The following is a 23,302-nucleotide window of genomic DNA, read 5'->3' as shown; positions in this document are numbered from 1 at the left end:
GAGTGAGGGCATATGACGCTGTTGATGGTGATTCGTCCGTCGGATGGGGACGTTAAGCCTTGAGCAGAACCCTTCGTGCTATTCGACAGGAGTAGGCTATGTGCCGGTACCTGGTTTCACCCTCTTCCTTCCTACATCACGTCATTCATTTCATCAACTCCTCTGATGAGGTTGACGTCAGGAAGGGCATCCGGTCATAAAAACCCGCCACGACAGATTCATCTCACCTCATACCCGACCCCGCAGGAAAACGGGACAAGGGTTGGACAAACAACAATCTTTGTCTGTTCCCTAGAGATAGACAAAGCTTCATAATTTTCTTTTCCTGAAAGCATGATCTGTTTTTTTAGTCCTTTGTGTAAATCTGTTTTCTGGCTCAATTTTGTATATGCGATTCTCCGAAATAGGTCCCATAATTTCCCTTACGATCCTATTTTCTGTTTTTCTTATTCTACTTTCTGAGAAGGTATTCAAACACTCTTGTAAGCCTATTTAATAATAATAGTAATAATAGTAATAATAATAGTAATAAAATAATAATAATAATAATAATAATAATAATAATAATAATAATAATAATAATAATAATAATAATATTTTTTACGTCCCAGTAAATGGACTAACTGTACTTTAAGCGGTTTTCTGAGACGCTTGGTACCGCAGGAGTTCTTTTACGTGCCAGTAAATCTACCGACACGAGACTGACGTATTTTGGCACCTTCAGGTACCACCTGACTGAGCCAGGATCGTACCTGCCAAGTAGGGTTCAGAAGGCCAGCGCCTCAAACTTCTGAGCCACTCAGCGGGTTATTATTATTATTATTATTATTATTATTATTATTATTATTATTATTATTATTATTATGTCCGACTCGTTGGCTGAATGGTCAGGGTACTGGCCTTCGGTTCAGAGGGTCCCGGGTTCGATTCCCGGCCGGGTCGGGGATTTTAACCTTAATTGGTTAATTCCAATGGCCCGGGGGCTGGGTGTTTGTGCTGTCGCCAACATCCCTGCAACTCACACACCACACATAACACTATCCTCCACCACAATAACACGCAGTTACGTACACATGGCAGATGACGCCCACCCTCATCGGTGGGTCTGCCTTACAAGGGCTGCACTCGGCTAGAAATAGCCACACGAAATTATTATTATTATTATTATTATTATTATTATTATTATTATTATTATTATTATTATTATTATTATTATTATTATTATTATTATTATTATTATTATTATTATTGTGGGCCGATGACCTTCGATGTTAGGCCCCTTAAAACAACAAGCTTCATCATCATCATCATTATTATTGCAGTTGCTATCAACGGTATTCTGTAAGAATGAATGAGCTGTCAGGTGAAATTGTCTTTGCATTGAAGTGATTTAAGAGCGACTTTAATGAACCGCATTGAAGGCTGGCTGGACTCAGGAGACAAACACTAATACCCACTGCCCAAATTACAGGAATTAATGAGATGCTCTTCAAAGACCCAACGAGACCGATAATTGAACTTATTATTCTCTAAAACCAGAGAGTCCGTGCTGAGCAAAACGAATGTTTTCTGAAGTATTCGAGCCCGTATCGTTCCGAGTGAACTGACCACACTTCTCCAATTTTACTGTGTGGTTTGGCGAACCCCCAGAAACCTGCACATGCCTATAAATGGTCACCAGGTTAAAAACAGGCTCGATACTTTGTCGGAGAAATAAACCCGCACTCTCCCAGGTATTCCTGGAACTATCAGATATCGATAGTTTTTATCTGGACGCGTGAGAGTTTAAACTGGCTCTCAAGTTCTTTGTTACTGTCGACATCCGCAGCTGCAACAACTTGCCCTGTACGAGCTGCTCAATTATTGATATGTGATCAGACGTGTGCTGTGGCTCCGGCGAACAGCTGTTCGTTCGCTATGGTCGGATTGATTTTCAGACAAGAAAAGATATCGCTTTAACTACTGAAATGTAGTTTCTGCCGCGACGTGAGCGTGCAGCCGAATGGAAACCTATTACTGGGACATCATTAGTATCATCAACTTTAATTCTTTACTCGTATTTGCTTGTCTGGCAGAAATATTCATTACTAGTGTACAGTCGCGGAGAAATATATTGCATCATCTTTCGTTGTCTGAAAACCTTGCATTTATGGGCATCATTATCTCATCACAAATCGATTTACTAATTTATGAGAGTCTTGACTCTACTGGCTTCGCTGGTTCCCTCTCTGCTGTAGGTTTGCCATCCCGAAGGAACTTACGTTATAAAGGCTTGTAAGCTTTAATTTTAAATATCTGAAACTTAACGAACACGCTTCAGGAAAAGAGGAAAAGCAGAATATTACGAAGATTGAGGAAAATAATAATAATACGAAGATGATTGAGAAAAAGAAGAATATTCGGAAACAGAAAACACAAAGATTGAGAAGAATGTAAAAAAGACAGAGAAGAGGATTAGGAAGCAAAAAAATTAGAAGCAGAAGAAAACGAAGATAGAAAGGGAAAGTGGTGAAAAATAAAGAGAAGGGGGAAAAGGAGAGAAGAAGAGGAAGAAGAAGACACTGAGAAGTAGGAAAATAAGATAGAAAGGGAAAGTTGAAAAAAGGAGAAGGAGAAAAAGAATGAGAAGAAAAATAAGATGGGGAATAATGAAAGAAATATAAGACGATTGAAAAAATAAGAATATTGAGAAACAACAAGAAAAGACAAAGATTGAGAAGAATGAAAAGAAGACAGAAGAGAAGATTAAGAAGCAAACAAAATTGAGAAGGAGAAAAACGGGAATATAGAAAGGCAAGGTTGAGAAGAACGAGAAAATGAGAAGAACGGGAAGAGGAGGAAGAAAAAAATTAAGAAGGAGAAAATGAAGAAGATAGAAAGTGAAAGTTGAGAAGAAGAAGAAAAAATTGAGAAAACAAAGAAAATAAAGAAAAACGTGAACTTTGAGAAAGGGAAAGAGATGATTGAGGAAAAGAAGATATTACTTTGCTATTTGTTTTACGTCGCACTGACTCAGATAGGTCTTATGGCGACGAAGGTAAAGAAGCCTAGGAGTGGAAAGGAAGGGGCCGTGGCCTTTATTAATGTACAGCCCCAGCATTTGCCTGGTGTGAAAATTGAAAACCACCGCGAACCAATTTCAGGGCTGCCGACAGTGGTGTTCGAACCCACTACCTCCCGGATGCAAGCTCACACCCGCGCGTCCCTAACCGCTCGACCAACTCGCTCGGTGAGGTAAAGAAGAAATTTGACGGAAAGAATACAAGGATTGATGGAATAAGAATAAAAACAAGAGGATATAATGTTTCATTTCTTGACGTACTTCACATTCTCGCTTTCTTCCTTTTCCTTCTCTTCCTTCTTCTGAGATTATAAATCCGTTGTGTCCTTCCTCCCTTTCTTTCTCTCTCTCTTTCTTTCTTTCTTTCTTTTTTGCCTATTCTTTGCTTTATTTTGTCTGGAGTTACTAGAATAAGAGGAAGAAAAATGGGAGTAGATAAAGGAGAAGAGTGTCAACTTTCTTTCCCTTTCACTTTGAAAAGATAAGAAGTAATGAAAGAAAGAAAGAAAGAAAGAAAGAAAGAAAGAAAGAAAGAAAGAAATAATAAGAAGTAACAGCTGGAGAGTCAAACTGTAAACTTACAAATACTATCTCGAAGTTCGGTATCTAGGATTCCAAGCATAAATATTTTACCACTTCTTGTGTGTGGTGTAGAATACTGGATAATGGGCAAGAACAGACTGTGAAACTTAAATTGACTTCGACAATGAAGACCCTGTGGCCAGTGAACGATAATGATAACATTAATAAAAAATACTAAAAGTAATCTTATTTTTGCGTTACACGAACTTATCTTACGATTTTGGAAGCTGGCATTTTCCCGCTGGAGGTCGCATACGTGGTGATGTATCTACTGACACCGGGCTAGCGTATTTGAGCACTGTCACGTACGGGGGTCGAACCCGCTGACATGTGCTCTGAAGGCGAGCGCTCCACCATCTGAGGTGGAGTGGACGTGGCTGTGTGGCAGAGTGGATTTTCAGAAGGTTGAGTTCTGATGACTTATTCATTATCCCCAACGGAACCCAGAAAAGCCGCAACGTCTTCACCTGCCAACAAGTGGCCATTCATCAATGTCCTGACCACGAACAGTGTTGCTTTACTTAGTACATTTGTGCCCGGGCTGAGTGGCTCAGACGGTTGAGGTGCTGGCCTTCTGACCCCACTTGGCAGGCCCGATCCTGGCTCAGTCCGGTGGTATTTGAAGGTGTTCGAATACATCAGCCTCGTGTCGATAGATTTACTGGCACGTAAAAGAACTCCTGCTCGACTAAATTCCGGCACCTCGGCGTCTCCGAAAACCATCAAAGGAGTTAGTCGGACTTAAAACAAATGACATTATTATTATTATTATTATTATTATTATTATTATTATTATTATTATTATTATTATTATTATTATTATTATTATTATTATTATTATTATTATTATTATTAAATTTGTCACGATCCGGAGCTTTAATACCCGTTACCAATTGAATTATTTCGCTGGTACAATTTTAGTAGCATTATAAGGAAATAAGACCGAGATTGTTGACTTGAGTAAAATTTAATTGTCCGTTGCTGCGCTTGTGGTCATTTTTTTAATTTCTTGTTGGAAACTAAAGAAAAAGTGGCGTCGTGAGAAATGTAGTTTTGATGTTGTATGTCGTCATCTTCGTCGTGTGACTTTGATGAATGGAGAATTAATGTGCAGTTTTATGCGTCTCATGAATTTGTAATTATGTACAGAAGCATTTAACTATCAGTACAGTGTTATTAGACCTTATTATTTAACATTTGAACTCTTAGTATTTAGTGGCCTATTGAACTTCCTAATATAATAAGTAGAATTTTAAAATTAGGGACCGGGGGAGTTGGCCGTGCGTGCGCGCGGCTATGAGCTTGCATCCGGGAGATAGTGGGTTAGAATCCCACTGTCGGCACCCCTGAGGATGGTTTTACGTGGTTTCCCATTTTCACACCGGGCAAATGCTGGGGCTGTACCTTTTAAGGCCACGGCCGCTTCCTTCCAACTCCTAGGCATTTCCTATCCCATCGTCACCATAAGACCTATCTGTGTCGGTGCAACGTAAAGCCAGTAGAAAAAAATAGGGATGTATAAATTTAGGTAGAAATTAGGTTAGACTTTGTCGGGCACGGCCATACGTTTCTTTTAATGTAAATATGTCAAGTGAAAAGGGGAGTTCATGTGTACATCCACTGGCGAAATTCCTGTCGGTCATGCCATCACTGTCCGGATCCATGGCTAAATGGTTAGCGTGCTGGCCTTTGGTCACAGGGGTCCCGAGTTCGATTCACGGCTGGGTCGGGAAATTTAACCATGATTGGTTAATTTTGCTGGCACGGGAACTGGGTGTATGTGCCGTCTTCATCATCATTTCATCCTCATCATGACGAGCAGGTTGCCTGCGGGAGTCAAATCAAAAAAGACCTGCACCTGGGGAGCCGAGCATGTCCTAGGACACTCCCGGCACTAAAAGCCATACGCCAATTCATTTCATGCCTTCACTGGCAGGATTTCGGGCAGCGTCGTCTCTCCCTGTACAGTCTGTTCCGTTCGAGTCGCCAAGATCTGCTCTTGGTTTTGTTATTTATCTAATTCTACTTGGGTATGCTTTACATTGTCAATTTCTTGTTCTGAGTTCTTCTCAAAGTTATTATAACTACAATACAGATTTTTAGGTTATAAATGGCTAGAATGCAATCTTATTTAAGCGAAAAGAAAGTATTGTGTAGCCCGCTCAATGGATGTGTAATACGATTAGCATAAACGTAAGGGGTACGGCCTATTTGAATCCCTACAATTTATGCAGCCCTTCCTACATATCCGTAGAGCGGACAAGACAGTACTTGCTACGCGCTTCGGTAACTTGCAGTCTAAAGTATTAAATTCCAGAAAAATATAATTAAAATAGGGGCTTCAGTTATTAGCCTTATGGTGAACATGAGACTGGATATTATAGATATTTAAATATTATTAATATTGTAAATGAAAAGGCACTGCCTAGTAACGAAATTTTTACTGTTTTACTTCTCTTTCATCCAGCTCCTTGGCTGAATGGTCGAAATATTGACATCCGGTTGAGAGGGGCACCCGGTTCGATTCCAGGCTGTGTTGTGTATTGTAACTGCATATGATTAATTCTTCTGAATCGGGGACTAGGTGTTTGTCTTCCGTTGCAATACATTTCTCTTAATACATACACAATACTAATCACTACTAACCACCACATGCATTCGCGCAATAAAAAGTACATCATTTCAGATAGGGTTGTCATTAGGAAGGGCATCCGGTTCGTAAAATAGGGTCCATCATATATCAAATGCCGGCGTCAATAAATCAGTATTAATGCCAAGAAGAAGATGACGATTTAAGTTTTTTATTGCGTTACTCCTTAGGAGTAGGTCGTGCCGCAACGCAGGTAAAATAAGGAGTTTTCTGACACAAGGAGATTAGACTGAAAACCTATTTCTTCGAGGCTACTTTTACCTTATGCAACCCGATTTACTGATCTGTAAGTCTCAGTAGCACGCGGTACATTCTTGCCTGCGTGATGTCCACATATTGACGGAATTCAGTTATAGGACGATGACACTTTACTCTACCTCCGATCTTGCTTCTTCTTTTTTTCTAGAAAATTGTGACGTGAACGAAGCCTATTGTCGCCGTAAGGAAAGCTTTCTGTTAACATTTCTCCCTCAAGCCCTTGAGGAGAATATCGAGATGGATCTCCTCCTTTCTTCTCGTCTCAGATAATTATTCCAGAAAAACAGAAGACTGCTGTTTGTTTGCAAGTTTTTTGTTTCAAAAGGGCTTCACTTAATTACTGCTGAATTGAAACAAGTGATAATCGTAAACAAATGAGACAGAGAGAGAGCGCGAGTCCACGCGCTGGAACAGTCTTTTGTTCCCGGATCGCACTTGGCTATTCTTTTTTTTATCATCATCACTTGTTTTATTTGAATGTGTCTCCATTTATTCGTGATATGGTGACACGGCTCGAATGATAAGTAAGGGGGTGGGGTTTAAGGGATAGATAAATGTTTGGGAGAGAAGAATATTTAATAACACAAAATGAGTTGAGTAATAATGACGGAGAAAGGATCTTTTGTTCCTGAAAGTTTGGAATATTACTAGTAAAATATTGGATATAAAATAAGTTCTGTTTCGCAAAGGTTAAGAATCTGAATTGTTCAGGAATACTGTCTTCCCCAAGATGTTAAGAAATTACATATAATTTCCCTCAGAGATTATTTCTCACTGTTCTGACACCAAGAGAATGAGGTCCTATAATCTTCTCCAGATAGAGCAATTTACTGTATTATCACAGATAATCCTCATGTCATCAATAACGCGTGTGATCGAAGTAACAAGTTGTTGGATGAACCAGTTTATATCTCTTTAAACATTTAGCAGATTTTAATTATTATTTTACCTGAGAAAACTGAATGTCAGACTGCAAATACAAAGCTGGAACAGATATATCATTTCACACAGTGTGGCGGTATGCAGTTCTGACACCGTTTTCTGCAAAGAAACAAAAATAAATAAATGAGGTATTATTCGGAATATTCCTATCACATTACCTATGAAGTGTCGGTTTATGGCTTAAAATGAAGCTTGTTTGACAGATTTTTTTACGTTACATAGGATACAATGCGTAAGAGCATTGATTGAAATTTTCGTAAACTACCGTTCTAGAATGATTATATTTTGTCCTATTAACCACTTCGTGTCGTCACTCTGAAATTAACTAAAAATAAAAAAGGTAATCGTAGTTTTGATCGTTGTTATCTTTCCACACTTTTGGCTGCTGACATACAATAGATTAGGGGTTGGTTTTCTCAGCCTTCAGCAAACAAACTGTTAGTACCAACGTAACAGCAAACAACAAGTCAATATCTAACCGTCATAGGCAGTAGCGTAGCCGGGGTTATAGTTACACAATTATGATAGAACAGAATGAACGTGCTTTTGATTATGTGGTGTGCGCATGCGTGGGTTGTAATTATAAGAAAGCTGACAAGTGAATTATGTTGATATTCAGAATGCAGTACATTACAAAATCTTACATTAAAATACAGAATGGAAACAATACGATCAAGGTCAATAGTTTCACAGCGAATGATATGTTCAGTATACAATCTAAAATCCAACTTTCGAGGTTTCGTAGAAAATAGATTCAAGAGATCTTTTGGTTTTACAGTTATAACTCTGAATGTTTTGTTTAGTTTATTCTTTGTTGTCAGTTTGTTTATTTCTTAAACGTTTAATTGCAGGGTTTCTAAGCCTTTAGAACACTCCACCTCCCTCACTACGCATCCGGTCATATGCAATCTGGAGTTTTTATATGTTTAAATTTTACTGCTTTATTTGTTATTAAATTAATTTGAAATGCTGTCGTGGCAAGCATCATCGTTATCTAGTGGGTGCAAATAGATCACATGTTAGAGAAGTGCAGTGAAAAAATTCCTAATTATTTTTATACCGGTGTGAAATAAAAGAAATCATGACGATTATTTTGAAGTACTTCCTGAATATATGAACAATGAATCAAGTGAAAATGAAGAAAACTTTGCAAATACCGATACTGCAGTTCAAGATGGGAACAATTCTGAACATGAGGGACGCGATTGTTGGACACTAACGCTGACAAATAAAATGCTAGGTTCTAAGGTGCGCCAACATTTTACAAATTTAAGAGCAGGAAAACAGGACAAAGTGAAAATTTCTCCTAAGTAAGGAATTAGTAAAATTAGTGCGTTTGGAAGAGAAGACAACGGTATATCTGGAATTTTGAACAAAGTTCGAGATTCAGTTTATGAAGAAGTTTATGTGAATACTACCACGTTTTCTCATACAAAGAAGCACTGATTTCAATTATTCAGGATGTGATATAGTAAGCGAGATTGAATCAGGGTGCAGTAAAGATAATGCAGTGAGCTCGCAGTTGCGATCAACAATATTCTGTAAGAACGAAGGCAGCTCCCGGACGAAACTAGCTTTACATCGGTCTGTTTTTAGACCAACATTGCTGACGGAAGTGAAAGCCGGGTGGATTCAGAATATCATCTTCATAAGCTAGAAGTAGTGGACATAAAAATAACGAGAATGCTTGCTGGTACAAACAGGTGGGAACAACGCAGGAGTGTACACGGAATAAGGGGATAAAGGCTAAGTTAGGAATGAACTCGATTCATGAAGCTGAACGCGAAAACCCGCTTCGGTGTTAGGGAATGGAGGAGAATAGGTTACCTAGAAGTATAGTGGACTTGGTCATGGAAGATGAGACTAGTAGTGGGAGAACAAGTACACGATGGCTAGACTCAGTTTGTAACGATTTCAAGAGAAGAGACATAGAACTAAACGAGGCTACAGAGCTGGTTATAAATTGTGGATTGTGGCGGCAGTTGTTTTCTTGTCAGAGCGAAACTCCTAAAGATGCTTTTTTTAAATATCTTTTATTGCGGGCCGTGAAGGCGTCAGTACCGGATGTTTAGCCAGTAATAGGTTAGAATGCAAACCATCTCACCTGGTAGCAAGTGTCGTCTACCCGCTCTTCTGTAGTGTAGTGAGAGTAACATTACTTTTAGGAGTTCTACAGTAATAGGCGGGGACCCTGCTGTTTATGCAACTCTCATAGCAGAACTGTTGTCCGGGTAGAGTGTACTTATTTGCTTTAGTATGTTTGCTTTCTAACAAACACCTTAGCTCTAGAATAATGCTTAGAATTTCCTCGCTAATTATATTTTTAATTCTATCATATAACGATTTTTTTATCGTGCGGTTACATTACTTTTATACGTGACTGAGGGTAAAATTCTGAAGATCTTGAGAAGCTCTGGGATAGAACCATTCCTTCTGATTTCTACAAAGTGGCTCTTGTACGCTGTGTGTGTACCTCGTTCGCGCCCGCGGAAGAATGAGAATGTTCTGTTTAGCCGGCGTACCGCGGGGTGTATTACACGCTCACGACTGTAGGCGATGCTGCAGATTAAACAGAGCCGGACAAAAGACGAGCGGTGCGCGGGAGAAGAAACAACACGTATCAAGACACTGTAACGGGAAGAAGGAAAAAAGTGAAACAAAACACGGAGAGACGTCTCAAATAAAAGACGATCGTCCCGCGCCGCCTGTCAGCGATCTAATCTCCGGCTCCATTTGTGAGCCCAGATTCACAGCTCGCACACTTCAAGTGGAGGAATAACACTGCGATTGATTGCTGCCGCTAGACGTTTGCTTGCCCTGCAAATCCGACTTCGGCTAGGAAACAGCCAGTCAGAAGTGATCTTACTTGTAACCTTCTCTATATTTCACAGAACACTTTCATGATATATGGAACACGACAACGTGCAAATGATACCTTTTGTTTTGGTTTTCAACGGATAATAGCAACTCTGTTCTAATACACCGAAGTAAAAAAGCAGCGATTAGCGAAGAAAAGAAAATATTGAAAGTTTTCTTTAAAATTACGTTTTTGGAATATGCACAAGGTGTTGGTGAAATAATATAAACTTATCCTTGCTGTACGTGTTCTTGAAAACACAATTGTGCTGGATAATTTAATTGGTCAAATTTTCCTTTTTGAAATTGCTTGTAACTAATTTTATTTTAAGGAGAAGAAATCAAATAAAAGATAAACCACTTTACCCTTTGCAAAAATCAAATGAACATACATTTTTCTCCCGGTCATGGCCATCCACAGCCTGCTACGTTGCTATGGTTACACTTCCGTCACACACTTTGTTGCGTCACGTTACGCAAATTTTCGGATGGCCCCCAGCCATAAGACATATTTATGTCAAGACAATGAATTATACTGCTGTCAATTCTGTAACATAGTTCGAGCAATTTATATGAGAGATTCCGTCAGGTGTTCCATTTACGCTGTTTCTACCTGATCAATTCTTAACATTACACATTCGTGTGTCGAAAATTTTAAATCAGTTGTTGTCCTTATGGAGAAACGGATAGACATCACACATTACATGGAGTGTTTTGCTTCTAGTTTAGAATCAATAAATTCTAAACTTGGCATCTGCGGGCCTACCGTAGCTTCTTGCTGTGAGTACGGATGGTAGAGTAAAACCCACGGTATTCCCCGCCTGTCGTAAGAGGCGATTGAAAGGAGCATCAGGGCCTCTTAACTTGCGAGCATGGGTTGGAGGCCCATAGCTGAGTCCTGGGATTGCTTACATGTACATGTGCCAGGCTCCTCAATTTCATTTATCCTATCCGACCTCCCGTGGTCAACTCTTGTACTTTTCCCACCCCGACGCAATGGAAACAATGGATAACCTTCTGCGAGACCCTCACAATCATTGTAGCTCGGTTTGAGTGGTGGTGGTGATTATTGTTTTACGAGGAAGTACAACTGGGCAACCATCCTCTATATTAAATGGAGAGAAAATTGGAAGGGATTCGACACTTGGAAAATTGAGGGTATCGGCCAAAAAAGGACATGGGCCACGAACGGCGTGGAAATGAGACCCCATAGTTATCGGAAGCTAATAGCGCTGGGGTCGGTAAAGAAAATGAGTTGGGAAAGGGAGGTAGATTATGATAGATGGACGTTAGGAAGCTGGCTGGAGTAAGTAGGAACAATGTCAGGATCCAGCTGAGGGCCGCGTAGTCGTCAACCTACGCTCCCAAGTTAGGAGCCCCTGATGGCTCTTTTAGTCGGCGCTTATGACAGAGAGGGGATGCCGTGGGTGTTATTCTGCCGCCGCCACCCACGGGGGAAACAAGGTTTGATATGGCAGAAGCGACCCGTTATTGCTCCATTTCTTAAGAACTAACCGTGAGATTCCATTGGTCAAATGGAAAATGGATACACTTCAGAATTTCTCTACATTTGCTCAGGAACAAGTTATACAATAATCAAAGCCCGGATGCTTACGGTGTAATAGGTTAGAATGCGAACATACTAAAACAAATAACAATTACACTCTACCCGGACAACAGTTCTGCTATGAGGTTTGCATTAACAGTAGGGTCCCGGCCTATTGCAACCCTGAAACTTATGTTACTCTCGCTACACTACGGAAGAGCGGGTGGACGACAGTTCCTACCAGGTAAGTTGATTTGAAATCGAATCTATTACTGCCTAAACATTCGGGCTCTAGTATTAATATTTATGTTTTAGAATTCATAAGCGTTGAAATGTACAAACGAAAATTAAAATCAGGGATTCTCAAGCTTCCTTGGTTGACGGCACACTGTTTCATCTCATAGAATAATGCGGCACATCGACAGGAAGTTTGGAGGGTTTCAAGCGCTAGGATACTCCATCGATAGCTCAGGAACCCTCGGGGAGAGTATGTAAATGACTGGGGAAACGTTTCGAACATTCACTACACTGTAAGCTGGGGTCGGGTGACCACGCGTTAAGCCCCTTCCAGCTTGAGCATGAGCCACAGTCAACGCACAGCGCTATAAATGAACGTTGCAAAAAGTGAAGCGCCACATAAAGTCAAAGAGACCAGGCTGACTGGCCTACTGATCCCACCCCAGCTTGGCAGATTCGAACTGGCTCAGTCCTGTGGTACTTGAAGGTTGGTAGATACAAGTACCTTCAGCTTTATGCGTGGTTTCTGAGCGTCTCGTTGATATTTACGCAACCATGAGTTGCTTTGCGAGGTGCGGAATGTTCCAGGAGGTAACTCTGATGCTGATGATGCTTTGTTTGACAATTCAGAAAGTGCTTGTATGCCTCTTCAAAGTAGGGACCGAATGTTTTGGCAATAACGGGTCAGAGTACAAACTCATTTGGCTGGTAGACACTGTCGTCTAATTCGCTCATCCGTAATGTGATGAGAGTAACATTATAAATCTAGGAGATCTAACAGGCCTTACCCTTAACGTTTCTGCAAATCTCTTAGCAGAACTGTTGTGTGGGGTATAGTATGCAGTAAGGTTGTGTTCTCACCCATTACTATTTAAACATCCGGGCTCTATCTATAAGCAAATGTCACGGCATATTTTTATTCTGTAAGTTTTATTCTCTGATTTCCTTACTGCCACATCATGACGTAATCAAATGAAATACTCATGTATTCGATATTTTAAATATTTATTCACTTCTGTTATCATTGCTTAATTTTGTAATTATTCGATAAATAGTCAAAATTAATTCAATTCGAAATCTATATTCTCTTAGGATAAATTCTGGAGCATTTACCCGTATGTTACATTACTACAAATAAGTACCTGTCAATTTACGAATGTGACTTCGATTGACAGTGTTCAGATATTCAAGACTTTGACAATTCTCTTATTCATGAATTTTTAAAATACATTTACACCTATATTATAATCAAGATTTGAGTTTCAGAATAAAAAATTATTATACATATACTCTAAATTATAAATTATCCACTTCTGTTTACCAACAAGTTAATATTTCTTCACTTCCAGGTTGTTAAGAATAAACGTCGTCCTCCCCGCAGATCATAGCACAGTTCTGTCAGAGACGCTCTCGCACTCATATACAAAGTGGTCGTTGCCACGCAACCACAGCGACTGCTCTTCTTTCCGTGACGGTGTCCAGTTAAAGGCGCAAGGAACGAGCCAATTAGTAGAGCTTCTTGGTTCAGCCAATCAGCTGTGGTTAGCCAGATCTCTCAATTAACGCAGAGATTTACTCGGTACAGGCAATTAAGAAGTAACATCTCTTGGTTGACAGTCATGTGATGCGGAAGTACCGTGGCTGTTCCTTATCTTGAGCTCCCGGATTTGATTTCAGTCTCCCCGAAGTTTGGTAGCCCTGCCCATGTGACGCGAATAATAGAGAAATTGCTGACGTGGTAATTTTTTTCTGTCCGGAAATACAAAAATATCCTTTTCGACGAAGAAAATGTCAAAAGTTGCGGAACCGTTCTTGGGCTGGTGAACATTACGAAACATTCTGCCATTGCCGTTAACTTTACAGTAAAGACGTAATTGAGTCTAAATTAACATTTTTTGTTTCATTTCTTGTTTATTCCTATTAGTTCACTCATTGAGGTTTTCTAATCAATCAATCAATCAATCAATCAATCAATCAATCAATCAATCAATCAATCAATCAATCAATCAATCAATCAATCAATCAATCAATCAATCAATCAATCAATCAATCAATCAATCAATCAATCAATCAATCAATCAATCAATCAATCAATCAATCAATCAATCAATCAATCAATCAATCAATCAATCAATCAATCAATCAATCAATCAATCAATCAATCAATCAATCAATCAATCAATCAATCAATCAATCAATCAATCAATCAATCAATCAATCAATCAATCAATCAATCAATCAATCAATCAATCAATCAATCAATCAATCAATCAATCAATCAATCAATCAATCAATCAATCAATCAATCAATCAATCAATCAATCAATCAATCAATCAATCAATCAATCAATCAATCAATCAATCAATCAATCAATCAATCAATCAATCAATCAATCAATCAATCAATCAATCAATCAATCAATCAATCAATCAATCAATCAATCAATCAATCAATCAATCAATCAATTCTAACATCATTTCTCACTCTGTCTTTCCTATCATACTTCTTAGATATTTCAGTTTGCTGATTGAATTCTATACTCCTCCCAGCTTGTCATTATCCAGGTCACAGCCGCATAAGTCAATATGAGTGCATAATGCAGTTTTTACGTTATCATTTTACATTTCGTCGGTACTTCTTTAATGCAGACAATGTTTCTTAGACTCTGGTAGAATGCACTGCCCTGCTCCACCTTCCTTCTAATCTCTGTATCCAGCAAGTAATTATCTACCCCAAGGGAACAATATTTTGTCCTAAAAGGTCATTTATGTGGATGGCATTATGCACCCTATGGAAATACAGTTGAAGAGTATGATTCCAAAACTCCCTCAGGCCATTTTAATGTTATTTACTAAGCAGATGAGAAGACGAGCGTAGCAGACTGTTTTATCGTGTATAAAAGTGTATATTCTACTCGTTTTTTAAATTTGTATTTTATTGTTTTAATTTCGCGTGGCTATTTCTGACCGAGTGCAGCCCTTGTAAGGCAGGCAGACCCTGCGATGGGGGTGAGCTGCATCTGCCATATGTAGGTAACTGCGTGTTATTGTGGTGGAGGATAGTGTTATGTGTGGTGTGTGAGTTGCAGGGATGTTGGAACAGCACAAATACCCAGTTACCGAGCCATTGGAATTAACCAATGATGGCTAAATTTCCTGATCCGCCCGGGAATCGAACCCGGGACCCTCTGAATCGAAGGCCAGTATGCTGAGCATTCGGCCAACAGGTCGGACATTTTATTGTTAACTACGTGTTATTCTATGGACTCTGGTTTTGTTCGTCTTTGTATATTTTGACTTCTAATTTGATATGTGTATTACTGTACATAAATGCACATATTCCATATTAATCTATATTTTATATAATTTTATAAGAAAATAATGCATTGTGTATTAGATCCACTGGTCATTTTAAATTCATATTAATTTTTCATCATTTGTTTTAAATTCTAGTCAGTGCAAACATTTTAAAGTTTCTGTACCGGGAGGTACACCTCTACGCCGCGCATTCAAAATTAGCGCCTGAAAGAACTCCTCTATAGGTGAAACAGTGAAAATGAAACTACACCAACTTAGAACCTTACTCAGAAGATGTCACCACTAAAATCTGATGTAATTTTGTTATTGTTAAGTTTCCTGAACTGTGTGAATTTGTACTTCTTTTGTTTTCCATTCATCAAGAAGTTTGGACATTCTCCCATAGATGACACTACCAAAAACTGCCACCATGCAGGGACCGGAGACGTTTTCACGACTTGTGGATGAAAATCGCTTCCAAAGCCGACAGGAATTGCTGCGGTGAGTGAATGAAGGTCTATCGCAAGAGGCCATTGCTCACATAAAGCTGCGTCAGTGGGCTAGAACGTGGACAGTAGCTGACTGGCGGAACGTAATGTGGTCTGACGAATCAAGTTTTTGTCTGTATTCCAATGACGCACATCATCGAGTGCACCGAAGGCCAAATGAATCCTTTCATCCTGGATGTGTCCAAGGTGAGTTTCAAGCCGGAGGTGGGTCTGTGATGTTTCGGGCCCGCTCACTGAGGTGACCTCTAACATCAACTAGCATGTTTATTAGACATTCTGGATGATCAGATGTTGCCTTTCAGCCAACATCTGCTTGATGACTGTACTATTGGTATCCCGACTTTTCAAGATGACAACAGCAAAGTTCATAGAGCTGGACGCATATGTGACTGGTTTTATGTACACTCCCCCACCTTATTACATCTCGATTGGCCTGCAAAATCACCTGGCTTGAACCCCATTGAAAATTTGGGGGACAAGTAGGAGCAACGGGTAAAACTCCGACATCATCATCCCCGCAATTTAGTGAAATTGCGCGGTGAAATCCTCAGCGAGTGGCTTAACCTGGATGCGACGTATCTGCACAAACTTGTGGACTAACTTCCTAACCGAATGCAGGTGGTTATCAAGTCCAGAGGCCGAGTTACACTCTATTAAAAGATGCCTGTAATGATTTCTCCATGGGTGACACACTTTTCGTCCGGTGAGCTTTATTTAAAGTATTCTCTGGATGGTAATATAGTGAGATTGTATCAAGGTGTAGTAAAGCTAATGTAGTGAACTCGCAGTTGCGATCAACAGTATTCTGTAAGAAGGAAGTTAACTCCCGGACGAAACTATCTTTACAACGGCCTGCTTTCAGACCAGCCTTTCTATACGGGAGTGAAAGCATGAAGGTATCGAGAATGATTGCTGGCGCAAACAGGTGGAAACTATGGCAGGAGGGTACTCAGGATTATTTGATAAAGAATAAGTCAGGAATGAACTGGTTGAAGGAAACTGAACGCATAAACGGGATTCGGTAATGGAGCCATGTAAGGCGAATGGAGGAGAATAATGGACTCTGTTATGGAGGTAAGAGGAGTAGACGGAGACCAAGTTGACCATGGTGAGACTCAGTTTTTAACAATTTAAGGTTAAGTTGTATAAAACTAAATGAGGCTACACAACTAGTTTCAGGTTGTTGCGACATCTCGTGAATTCGCAGAAGTTTGCGGACTGAATGCTGAAAGGCATAACAGCCTATAATATGTATGTGAACATAGAAAGCATAACAGAAACCATAAGAAAAATGAGATTGAAATATTTTGGACATATTTACAGAATAGATGATTTCAGATTCACAAAAAAGGATTTTCAAGTACTTTTGGCACAAAGGGCAACAACTAACTGGATTCAAGAAGTAAAGAAAGATTTAGAAAGAAATAATATAAGAGAAGAAGAAATTATGGACAGAGAGATTGTTAGAAAGAAGGTAGTAAGTATGGAAGGATTCCAAGGAAGATTCAAAGAGAATCCTGGTGTGAAGTTGTCCGAGGACAGAAAGAAACAGCGTATTGAAAGGTTGAAAGAATATTGGAAGGAACGAAGGAGAAAACAACAAATTATGGAGAATTGAACTGAAATTGGCACATGGTCCTTAGCAGGCCTCGCAGAATGAAGATGTATCCATGTGTTAATTTAACCTTCGTTTTTATTTGGTGTCCGTGTGAAAAGTACTGAGTTCATTGAGTGAAATGGTTTTGAGGGATAGTCTTCATGATAGTCCATATATTTCATTCATAAGCATCAACGGACTTATGGCTGGAAGAAATAGGTACTCTTACCTATATATTTTATAGTTATTTCTGTCAGACTCGCGGGCTGAATGGTCAGCGTACTGGCCTTAGTTTCAGAGGGTCCCGGGTTCGATTCCCGGCCGGATCTGGAATTATAACCTTCATTGGTTAATTCCAGTGGCCCGGGCGCTGGGTGTTTGTTCTGTCCCACTCTCACACCACACATAATACTATCCTCCACCACAATAACACGCAGTTCCCTACACATGACAGATGCTGTTCATCCTCATCGGAGAGTCTGCGTTATAAGGGCTGCACTTGGCTAGAATATTTCTGAAAATGTTTTAAGACGGACTTGGCAAGATTTGAGTTCATACTCTTCAATTATCTCAAAAGATACTTCTGACGATGTTCAGACTGGATAGTCTTCTACTGGACTACATGTTAGGAGTTGGAGTACAGCTCAGATATGGACAATTTAGACAAACCTGTTTGAATGAAAGACTATTTCATCCTGTCTCCGCTAAACGGGCTGAGCGCTACTTCATCATTTTCATTTTCCACCTGCGCTAAAATATTCCTCTGGGAGAGATTAAATCTCGGGTGAGGAAACGTACAATGAGGCAAACTTTACGATCACCCTGTAGTGATATAAAACAAAAGTGCGTCGTAATCAGGTGACGTCATAGAGCTTGGGAAATTTATTATTCTGCTACTTTTTTATTTTATTTTTGTGGAAGTCACAGTAAAATTTAAACGGCCATTAAAAGAGCTCCCCGACCAGCTTTATTAACGGGCCGGCGTCAGGGCGTAGCTGACGGAATAAACTTTTGAAAAACAAAAAAATGTGTAGTGAAACGTGTGATTTATCTCAACATAAGATGGCCCGAAATTAAGAACTTACCGACTGGACTAGAAAATGAACTCATTAACAGAGTTTTATTTACCACAGCCTCATACTCAACGCCACCTTAGTTTTAAAATAGACTTTATAAAGCTTCCCTCTTGAATTATTGGTTTATAGTGAAAATAAGGTAATACACTATGAAAAAGAAATTATTTCCAACTAGCTTTTATTTACCCATCGTTGACGGCTGCCAAGCTATATTAAAATAGTAAGAATTTCCGGATTGGAATGCGAACTTACTGCACAACGGCCATGCTATGAGTTCGGCAGAAACATTAGGGGTACGGCCTATTAAAACGACTGGAATAAATGTTTAGAGCATTGATTTTTAGGCATTTATCTGTTAGTATGCGAAATTATTTGGTTATGAGTGGAGTCCGGATTATTAGGTGCTGATAGGTTAGAATGAAAACTTACTTCAGCCAGTAACAATTATACCCTACACTGCACAACGGTTATGCTATGAGATTTGCATACATATTAGGGGTACAGCCTATAGAACTTGAATTTATGCTACTCTTCCTACATGATGGTACAACGGGTTGCATGACACTTCCTACAAACCAAATTACTTTGCATTCTAACCTATTACCACCTACAAATCCGAAGTATATGAGGAAGTGTTATGTTGTTGTAAGGGTAACATAAATTCTAGGGGTTCTGATAGCCTGTACATCTAATCTTTATGCAAACCCCACAGCATAACCGTTGTGCAGGCTAGTGTGTACTTGTTACGGGCTTCCGTAAGTTTTCATTCTAACCTATTACTGCGTGAACATTCGGACTCTAGTCATTTTGATCCCGGAAGTCTGAACTAGAAGACACTTTCCAATAGCCGAATTAGTTTGTTCTCTCTCTTTCTTAATCCGTTTATTCTCGAGGCTTTCCACCTCTACCACCTCAAGGGCAGTGTCCTGAAGCGCCAGACTTTGAGTCGCGGGATACAACTGGGAAGGTGGATCAGTACCTCACCCAGGTGGTCTCACCTGCTATGCTGAACACTGGTCTTGGGTTGGAAGGGGCAGGCAAGGAAGAGGGAAGGAAGCGGCCGTGGTCTTAACATATTTGCCTGGAAGAGAAGTTTGAAAACATGGAAAACCACTTCGACAGTGGCTTAGTTGGCGATCGAAACCTCCTCTATTCCGTTGACTTCCCGAGGATGATCTGAATTGTGTTCCAGCCCTCATTTCACTTTTAAAATTTCGTGGCAGAGCCACCAATCCAACGCGGGTCTCCGGGGGTGGCAACAAATCTCATCAAACACTACACCACAGAGGTCGACATTCTAACATACTACTATCCAAAAACCCAAAGCCCAGTAATTAAGATTTTTTACGGTTTGTTCTAAATCGCACTGACGCGGACATCTCTTGTGGCGACGATAGGATAGGACAAGGCAAGGGAGGAAACCACCGTAGCCTTAATATTATTCAGGGTTAGTATTACATAACATTCTGGATCAATGGTCTCTGCCTTTTATTCCATTTCAGTTATATTTGTCTGGTGGTAAACCATGAGAAAACAGATTTGGGGCTGTCACCATCGGGACTCGAACCCACTATATCCAGAAAGCAAGGTCACAACTACTGGACTCAAACCGCATGGCCAGCTCACTCAGTAGGATTTATTGAGTATATTTTGCACTTTGCACTTTGTATGAATCAATCTATGATAGCATCGAACAGCTGCGGAAATGGAGATCGGAATGGATGAAACAAATGTGTGCGAGAGGAAGAAGGAACGTAGCAAGAATTGAAGTATTGATTTAAGCTGCACTAGTAAAGTGCTATTCGGTTAAATAAATAAATAATTAACAATTAATTAACAAACGATAATACAAGTAAATATCTTGGTTATTCAGTTGAGAGTGAAATGGAAATTTCCCATTTGTCACATGTTAGCAAAGAAAAAATCAAGTGACATGTGTGTTAATTTCAAAAAGGTATAGTGAAGGAAATTTAAAATCGACTCCCTCACAAAATCTCTGAGAAATGCCACAATCTTGAAAGCAGTTCAAAGGAATTTAGTATTAGGATTTCAAAGGAACATTGACAAAACTGAAAATTACTAAAATAATCTAATTTTTTACAAGTGGTAAATAGGTCCTCTACGACAATTCTGGCTGGAATTTATTCAGAATCAGAGAATCTCTATTTAGACTTGTTCTCATTGCTTTTACGCCAGTAATATTGCTTCATTCAAACGTAGAATTTGAGTGTGTGTACATTCTGGCTACGGTAACCTCATTATGAACAAGCCAAGACACAAGCTGAAAACCAAAACCTGTAAGGTTTGGGTTAAGCCGTGTTGAAAAATGTTGATTTTTCATTTGAGATCCTGTAGGAAGTTCTTGAATATGTTGGCACAAGTGAAGCTTACTGGTCATCACACACATCAACTGACACCCCAAGTGGAAGAGGTGCAATTGAGGTGGGTTGAGGATGATGAATATCATAGGTAGGTTGTTCAAGGCGAATTGTACGTTTGTTTTGCTCCTTTTCTCACAACTGTTACACTACACTAATTTGTGTGTGTGTGTGTGTGTGTGTGTGTGTGTGTGTGTGTGTGTGTGTGTGTGTGTGTGTATGATACTACACCGTCTTGTCACTTACACCGACTGGCCAATTTATAATTCAGTTTTAGTTACTTCTTGTCATCAATTGTTGGCAACAACTGCCCCAACAGTGCGAGCCCTGTAAGAAATATGGTTCAGAGATTTGCATGGGAAACTCTTCAACAACCTCCTACAGCCCACATCTCTCCTAAGCTAAAATATCCAAATTGCAGTCACACTTATTATGGATAAAAAGCTAAAGAAAATTCGCATTTGTTATAAAAAACAAGAAATTAACAAACATCAGCAAATACAATTTAAGGGCTTATGAACTAAAATATCATGAAATAAACTGCAAAGCCGCATATATGGGGCAAACAAAACGCAATTTCCTCGCCAGATACAAAGAACAAAAACAACCCGCAGTAGATACAATATCATTCTGTATTCGGAAAGCACGTATATGCCAGCTCATACCACTTCACAGACATCAGTGCAGACAGAAAACAAAATTACACACAGAAAATCAAAGCTAATAATCAAACATAAGACAAGTAATAGAAACATCAGGTTATATTTATCTGTACTAAAATCTAATTTTAGGCAGCGGCTCGCCTTTCGAGATCGTTTTGTAAGTTATTACATATCACAAAAATAATGTCATATAAGGTACTGTTTAATTCTTAACTACACATTTATTTTCGTCTAAAACCACTAAAATGCACTGGATTCAATAAACTTCAAGACAACTAAAGCACAGCCAATTAGCACTTCCCGTACCTCCGCTGAACAAAGGAGCTAACTTTCTGTCTTCCCCTCAGGCCCCGCAGACAAGTTATCAAAGAAAATGACCTGAACTCAGACTAACAGTTGTCATTAGAGAAGCTGTTTTAAGATAAGTGAGAAAACTTCTCAAAGTTACTAAAGTGCGGAAAAGGAACTTAAAGATTCATAATTATACCTCGGATTTTTAGGCACTGCCATCCAGCCGGTAATGTAGTGAGAGTGACATAAATTCTAAGGGCTCTGACGGGCCGTACCCCTGTTGTCTATGCAAAGCTCGTAACATAACAGTTGCGCAGGTAGAATATACTGTAATACTTACTCGCTTCACCCTTATGCTTTCAAGGTGACATCCATCGTTACGCCTCTTTATTATCATATCGTTATTTACATGCAAGATAGCAGCATTTTTCACGGAAATAGAAGTGCACGGTTTTAAATCACGTTATACTTCGCAAGAACTGCCGACTATCCGTATTTATCGATATTCTTAGAGTTTAAAATGTCCTCACAGGGCTTCGGTGTTTTGTTTACTTCGAGGTTGGCGGCAAACATGTGAGCATTTCTTTCTGTTTTTGTAGATGATAATGATTATATAGTGAAATTAAGCAGTATCATAGATATTAAATTTAGTTTACTTGCTAGTGCATTAATCAAATAGTTATCTTAAGTAATTAGGTGCATAAGGTTAATGAAGTGTTAGATATAGTCGGATATTGTTCATTTAGGTTAAGCCTAGTTATTTATTGCGCGTGACATGGCAAAGAGAGTTCATTTAGCTGCCGATGATATGACGGAATATCTTGACAATTATTCAAGTGATGATGCTTTTTTGTCCGAATCAGAAAGTGTAGATGACGATGATAATAATTCAGCGCCTTCAGTAAGAAATTTGTACCGGTAATTTATGCAATAATGGCTGACTTTCTTCAGTGATACATCACTTTACACAATTTAATCAATCCTTGGATGTAATGCATATAGAATCTTGATATTTACCATGCTAGTAGACAATAATATAAGCTTTCCACTGACATCAATCATAAAATTTTGCAGTTGAAACCACTTCTCAGAATTACTTCAAAACTTTCAAAATCTGAAACTTGTAACTTTGTTTCCACATTTGATTTTTTTATAGTTGAACCCTTCTGGTTTGGAGACACGACTCACTTGCAGTGGTAATCAGCTATATATACTCTATAAGTTTACAAACTTGCATGTTGATATATTTTTGATGCGCTTTCCATGTAATTTTAAAGTAGTGTGTGCATAGTGGAGTAAATGTGGGATGACAGTTTTGACATATCCATCAACTGAGAGCTTGAAAGCGAAAGGGTTCAGT

Source organism: Anabrus simplex, chromosome X (assembly GCF_040414725.1).
Source record: "Anabrus simplex isolate iqAnaSimp1 chromosome X, ASM4041472v1, whole genome shotgun sequence".
Classification (NCBI taxonomy): Eukaryota; Metazoa; Arthropoda; class Insecta; order Orthoptera; family Tettigoniidae; genus Anabrus; species Anabrus simplex.
The sequence above is the reverse complement of the archived record's forward strand: the minus strand, read 5'-3'. Positions refer to the sequence as shown.